Source organism: Etheostoma spectabile, unplaced genomic scaffold (genome assembly GCF_008692095.1).
Source record: "Etheostoma spectabile isolate EspeVRDwgs_2016 unplaced genomic scaffold, UIUC_Espe_1.0 scaffold00018947, whole genome shotgun sequence".
NCBI classification, from domain to species: Eukaryota; Metazoa; Chordata; class Actinopteri; order Perciformes; family Percidae; genus Etheostoma; species Etheostoma spectabile.
Genome location: NW_022604581.1, coordinates 8976 through 14928, shown reverse-complemented (window position 1 = coordinate 14928; position 5953 = coordinate 8976). Strand labels below are relative to the sequence as shown.

General features: G+C 42.5%; 3 non-coding genes across 3 annotated transcripts; 2 read left to right on the top strand and 1 right to left on the bottom strand.

The window, feature by feature from the left end:
• The first annotated feature begins 307 nt into the window (after window positions 1-307).
• trnal-uag (transfer RNA leucine (anticodon UAG)) lies at window positions 308-389 on the top strand. The gene has a single exon. It is a non-coding gene; the product is annotated as a tRNA-Leu (tRNA).
• A 1242-nt stretch (window positions 390-1631) lies between these two features.
• On the bottom strand, window positions 1632-1703 carry trnap-cgg (transfer RNA proline (anticodon CGG)). Its single transcript has one exon. It is a non-coding gene; the product is annotated as a tRNA-Pro (tRNA).
• Window positions 1704-5312: 3609 nt separating this feature from the next.
• trnat-ugu (transfer RNA threonine (anticodon UGU)) lies at window positions 5313-5385 on the top strand. Its single transcript has one exon. It is a non-coding gene; the product is annotated as a tRNA-Thr (tRNA).
• The last annotated feature ends 568 nt before the right edge of the window (window positions 5386-5953 follow it).

The following is a 5953-nucleotide window of genomic DNA, read 5'->3' as shown; positions in this document are numbered from 1 at the left end:
TCTGGAACAATAGTTGGCAGTTGGAGGAGTAATGTCTCTTTACAGTGAATATGCAAAAGAAGATGTTCACAAGTTCAGCCCAGGTAAATGCTCAGCCCATATTCACACAGACCTAAACCTACTCACTTAATGCTGGTTACATGATTCTAATAATCAACAATGCCAGAGAAAAATGACAAAGTGTGATAACATTTTTTAATAAAGTATTGGCTTTTTCCTTGCAAAGGTTTTTTCCCAATAACATTTACAAGCATACCGTTAGTTACGGTGCCTGTGTTTGTCACGATGTGGAGAGCTGATGTTTGCAGGTAGTGTGGCCGAGTGGTCTAAGGTGCTGGATTTAGGCTCCAGTCTCTCTGGAGGCGTGGGTTCGAATCCCACCACTGCCTTCTACAAATATTACATAGCTGGAAGCCAACCGATGTGATGTCTTACAGCTGTGTCATTTGGGCTGAACTTGGTGAAGTAACTAGAATCATCCATCAATCACCTTGCTGAGATTGTTCCTTGTTAACCTGAGGTTCAACAATTCGTGAAACCTTCCTTTCCAGCACTTTGGAGAAGAAAATCAACAAATAATTGCAATAGTTAATCGTGATCTCTAATTGTCGTTATCATTTTGGCCATAATCGTGCAGCTCAAAGAGATTTTATCAAACCAGGTTCGGGCAAGTAACCTTTCTGCTGACTTCTTGACAAATAAAGCAAGTAACACAACTCAAAGAAAGCTACTGTGATGGCTGGGAATCAAACCCAGGTCAACTGCTTGGAAGGCAGCTATGCTCACCACTATACCACCATCACTGGGCAATACAATGTTTACTTCAAATCTTGTAATACATCTGGGCATTGAGACTGGAAGTCCCTCCAGGGGGTCCTGTGTTATCACATTCACAAGAATGGGAAGTGCGTGTGTATGTGTGCTAGCTCCCTTTGATAGCTCAGTTGGTAGAGCGGAGGACTATAGAGGCATAAAGCTGAAATCTTTGGGTCACTGGTTCAAAGGAGCTCTCTTTTCCAGAGTTTCCCTTCAGGGATCAATAAAGTATTTCCAATTCTGATGTAGAGATGGACGGACGACCCAAAAGCATAATACTTCTTGCCGAGACATAACATGAAACAAAAAAAAGAGGTGGGGTAGATATGAGCGCAGAAATCCTTTTACGACAGGCTTTACGTGATATTCATGAAACGTTCGTATCACACCAATCAGAGCGTAAGAATGATCGTACATTGATAAATGCAGCGGCTGGAAAGCGACTTGATTTTGCCACTAAGAAGTGATAGTAGTATTGTGATGAATTTGCCTCGCGCGTGACACTCTTTTCCATCATATTCAATAACTAAACCAGATTATTCAATCCATTCCTCTACTTAAATGCAAAGTAGTCTCATCCAGGACCTAAAGCACCCTAAGCGAGAATCATAAACCTAGACCAATGAACAAGGAGAGTCATGTCCTGCTCATTGTTCCTCATATCTTTTCACAGTTTTTTTCTATTGCGTGCAGTTGAAGCAGGATATGAAAATTGCCAACATGCTGTACTACAATTGTGCTGGCTCCTAATCTGGGTTAATTTAACAATAAACTGGATTTTAAAGTACAGATTAGGGTTGGAACACCTTGCTTCCGGGCTCGTCCGGGAGTTGAACCCGGGACCTCTCGCACCCGAAGCGAGAATCATACCCCTAGACCAACGAGCCACGTAAATATAGCTTATTAGCAATTTCCCATCAAGTAAATGTGACCAGTCAGTGACTCGAAAGCCAACCGTTAAGAAGTTTGTTTGGCATGTAGTGTTTTTATGGCTCCACTGCCAGATTGAGCTTTCTGATTATATTGGACTAAAGACTACTTTTGAAGCAAAACATTTTACCAACATTGGAACTTGAATTTTTTGGTCAAAAGTGACAGCAGATAAGCCTAGTTTCCACCATCTATTGGACGACAGACTACTTTTGTCAAAATTAGAAATTGAATATTGGTAAAAAAGAAATGCAGTTTGAAAGAGGAAATGCAGCTTAGATTTGTCACTGACTTGAAAGACTATGGTCAGGTAGATTGTCATGGGGTCTTTTCATGGCTCCACTGCCTGATTCAGCTTAACGATCTCATTTGACAACAGGAAGAATTTGATACAAAATATTTTACCAAAACAAAGACTTGATTTTGTCAGTAAAAAGTGATAGTATAATATAACAGCTCTCCACATGACACACACAGGGACCGTGACTAACATTACGTTTGTTAATATCACCAGACATGAGGCCACATGGGTTATCTCTGGGCTGCTCTATGGTCTTCTGCAGAAGTGTAAAGACCAGATTTGGCTCTCTCCAGGTTATTTAAGCAACAAACGTCCCTAGGTGGACTTGAACCACCATCCTTTCGGTTAACAGCCAACTGCGCTGACCTATTGTGCCACAGAGACTGCGCCTGTCTGATGTTTTATGAGCGGCAGCTCGATCTTTAAGCCACAAGCATTTGCTTTATGGCTTTTTGAGGTTGAGCTGCACATGTATGCTTATCAGGCTATTTTCCTGTTACTCAGAAATTGGGGAAGCTGACTCATGTGGAAATGGAGAAGCTGGACGTGCATTGTCTTGTTCTTACATGTCAATTGGATTCTGACTTTCAATTCAAATATTTGGCATCCAAGAAAATTTCAGAACTGATGATGTATCAGTCATTTTGCTGGTGGTTTCTTGGTCACAGCAACAAGCTTGATCATTGACATACAGTTGCACGCCACGTATCACAAAACTGTTGGGTGGGGCCTTATGTATTTGCTTGTATTACATCAAGTGACCTGCATACCAATGACTGCAAAGATTAATATGTATATGGTTTGCAGAACTGTACCTTCTAATAGACATAAGACCACTTGGGTTATCTTTGGGCTGCTCTATGGTCTTCTGCAGAAGTGTAAAGACCAGACTTTGGCGCTCTCTAGGTTATTTAAGCAACAAACATCCGTGGGTGGACTTGAACCACCATCCTTTCGGTTAACAGCCGACTGCGCTGACCTATTGCGCCACAGAGACTGCATCTATCTGATGTTTTATGAGCGGCAGCTCAATCTTTAAGCCACAAGCATTTGCTTTATGGCTGTCTGTTAAAACATGAACAGAGACAACTTCTCTTTGTTGAAGCATTATTACAGTCAAGCATCAGGATATACATGGGGGGGGGGGGGGGGGGCTCTGCTATGGCTGTGTGTGTGGTAATAAAAGAAATACATAACATTGTAAAGGCTACCATACACAAGGCATAGGAATCATATATGCTAGTAAATAATAACAATAAACCCAATATCAATTACATTATCTTAATGAGCAAGGACATTTAACAATGGCCATTATATCGAATCAGGCAGGTGTAAGCTAGCTAACAGGTGTAACCTAGGTAACAGGTGAAGAACACAAACAAGCTAACTTTTAAATTTGCCAGAACTACAGACCAATACAACAACAGGCTTAAATGAACTGACAACATCAGTTCTAGGACTTACAGTTCTCAAAGACGCACACAATCTCAGTTGATTATCCTCCGGACAACTAGTCTCTTGCTCTTTTCTCTCACAATCACACCTGATATACGACTTTTAGTACAAAACTAAAGTAACAAGCCAATTTTGTAAAATGTAAGGAGTAGAAAGTGCAAATTGTAGTAGACTGCCTCAGTCTGTGGATCCTTATGGAGGAAGCTTGATTGATTGATATACTGCCTTATTTGTACCCTAACAGAGATCTAATATTGTATTAAACCAGGTTGGGCAAGTAACCTTTCTGGTTACTTCTTGACAAATAGAGTAAGTAATATCACTCAACAAAAACTACTGCAAAGGCTGGGAATCAAACCCAGGTCAAGTGCTTGGAAGGCAGTTACCTAAAGCACCCTAAGTAAGTAAAAGGATTAATAAAGATAAGTCTAAGTCAATCTCAGAAAACAGTTTTAAAAAACTGAAAATCTTCAGGGGATGTAGCTCAGTGTTAGAGCTCATGCTTTACATGTATGAGGACCTGGCATCTCCAGCAGGTATTATGGTAGAGTCTTTAAAAGAGCTGCAACAGATCTTACCTCCTGTGGTAATCTGACTGGTAGGGTTATAGAACTTAGTGTTAGACTAAGACCTCCTGTTACACAAACTAAGCGGTATGCTCTCTCTTTTATACCTCAGACTATCAGAAAGCACGACAAGCACTTTAAATGTACATGTTTTACAGTCTCAATTTTACTGTATTTTTGTACTTAAACTGTAGTATGTTTATAGTATTATGCTCCAGTTTTTAGAGGTGTTACAGCAGTTATGTGCACTGTAGTTTCCATTTTCATAGATGAAATAAAGTGCTATCTCTGCAACAACAAGGTGCTGGGATTTGAACCCAGGCACTTCTGCTGACTAGACAGGCACTTTAACCAAGTAAGCCACAGCACCTCTGGGGATAAACACGGATGCATGGCCATTATGGAGGTACTCAGTGTAAACAACTGAGGTGGTGGGTCATCTGGTAAGGATGCCTCCTGGGGGCCTCCGTAGAGAGCTGGTCCAGGCACATCCAGCTGGGAGGAGGCCTCGGGGAAGACCCAGGACTAGGTGGAGAGAGTACATCTCCAACCTGGCCTGGGACGCCTCAGGATCCCCCAGTCGGAGCTGGTTATATGGCTAGGCAAAGGGCAGTTTGGGGTCCCCTGCTGGAGCTGCTGGACAAAGATGGATGGATGGACGCTTTTCACTAGGTCATTATATTTTTGCAAGACAGACTTTGCTATAGGAGGCGCTGTAGCTTAGTGGTTAAAGCGCCTGTCTCGTAAACAGGAGATCCTCGGTCCCAGCAGTGCCTGGTTATCACTTTATAAAGTGTTTCCACATGGTTGCCAATACTTAACATGTGCAACCAAGTTAATGCCTGATTTTCTAGAGCACTAAAGTGACATGTGATGTTGTTTTGAACCATAACATTACATGTGTACATGTAAAGCAAATAAAAGCCTTTTGTTGGCGGTGTTTAATGGAGTGGTTAATGACCTTTGTGATGAGGGGACTTATGGCATGGAGGTTGGATTTTACCAGGGCTGTGGGGAAAGGGTCTCTCATCTCTCAAGGTCCTTGCATAGGACTTCTGTTGTTCTCGGTAGGCCTGCCTATCAACAGTGAGTCCTGAGGCGTCGCTCAAGGACACGTCCAGCTGTTTTCATTTGCCGGAGTTCATAGGGGTCCCCTACTGGAGCTGCTGGACAAAGATGGATGGATGGAAGCAACCCTGTTTATTAGCTCATTGCATTCTTGCAAGACAGGCTACTCTGTAGAAGGTGCTGTAGCTTAGTGGTTAAAGCGCCTGTCTTGTAAACAGGAGATCCTGGGTCCAAATCCCAGCAGTGCCTGGTTCTCACTTAATGAAGTGTATACATATGATTCGTGATTCTTAACAAGTGCAACCAAGTTACCAGTTGCCTGATTTTCCAGAGCACAAAAGTGACATGTGATGTTGTCTTATAACTTTATATGTGGCTGAAAACAGTCTATGCCAGTGGAGTGGAATGCTGGCTTTAATAGGTGCAGGTGGGCTGCACGCTGTTAGGTCAGCCATTTTGGGAATCACTGGTTTAGACTTCCACCGATGACACTCATCAAGTGTGCCGGGGATGACGGATGGCCTCGCGCCCTCTCACCCATCTCACTCCGGACACCCATTTCACCCCGGACACAACCTATTCCAGCTTCTCCCCTCTGGTAGGCGCTACAGAGCACTGTACGCCAAAACCAACAGACTCAAGAACAGTTTCTTCCCACAAGCCATCACTCTGATGAGATATTTGCACCGCTCTTCTATGGCTTCTGAATGAGAGTTAGTTTGTTGTTTTGTTTGTGAATATCTTTATAAAGGAAATACTAGATGTCAGAGGTCAGCAAAACTACCCCAACAAGTAGCACTTACTGCATACACAACTC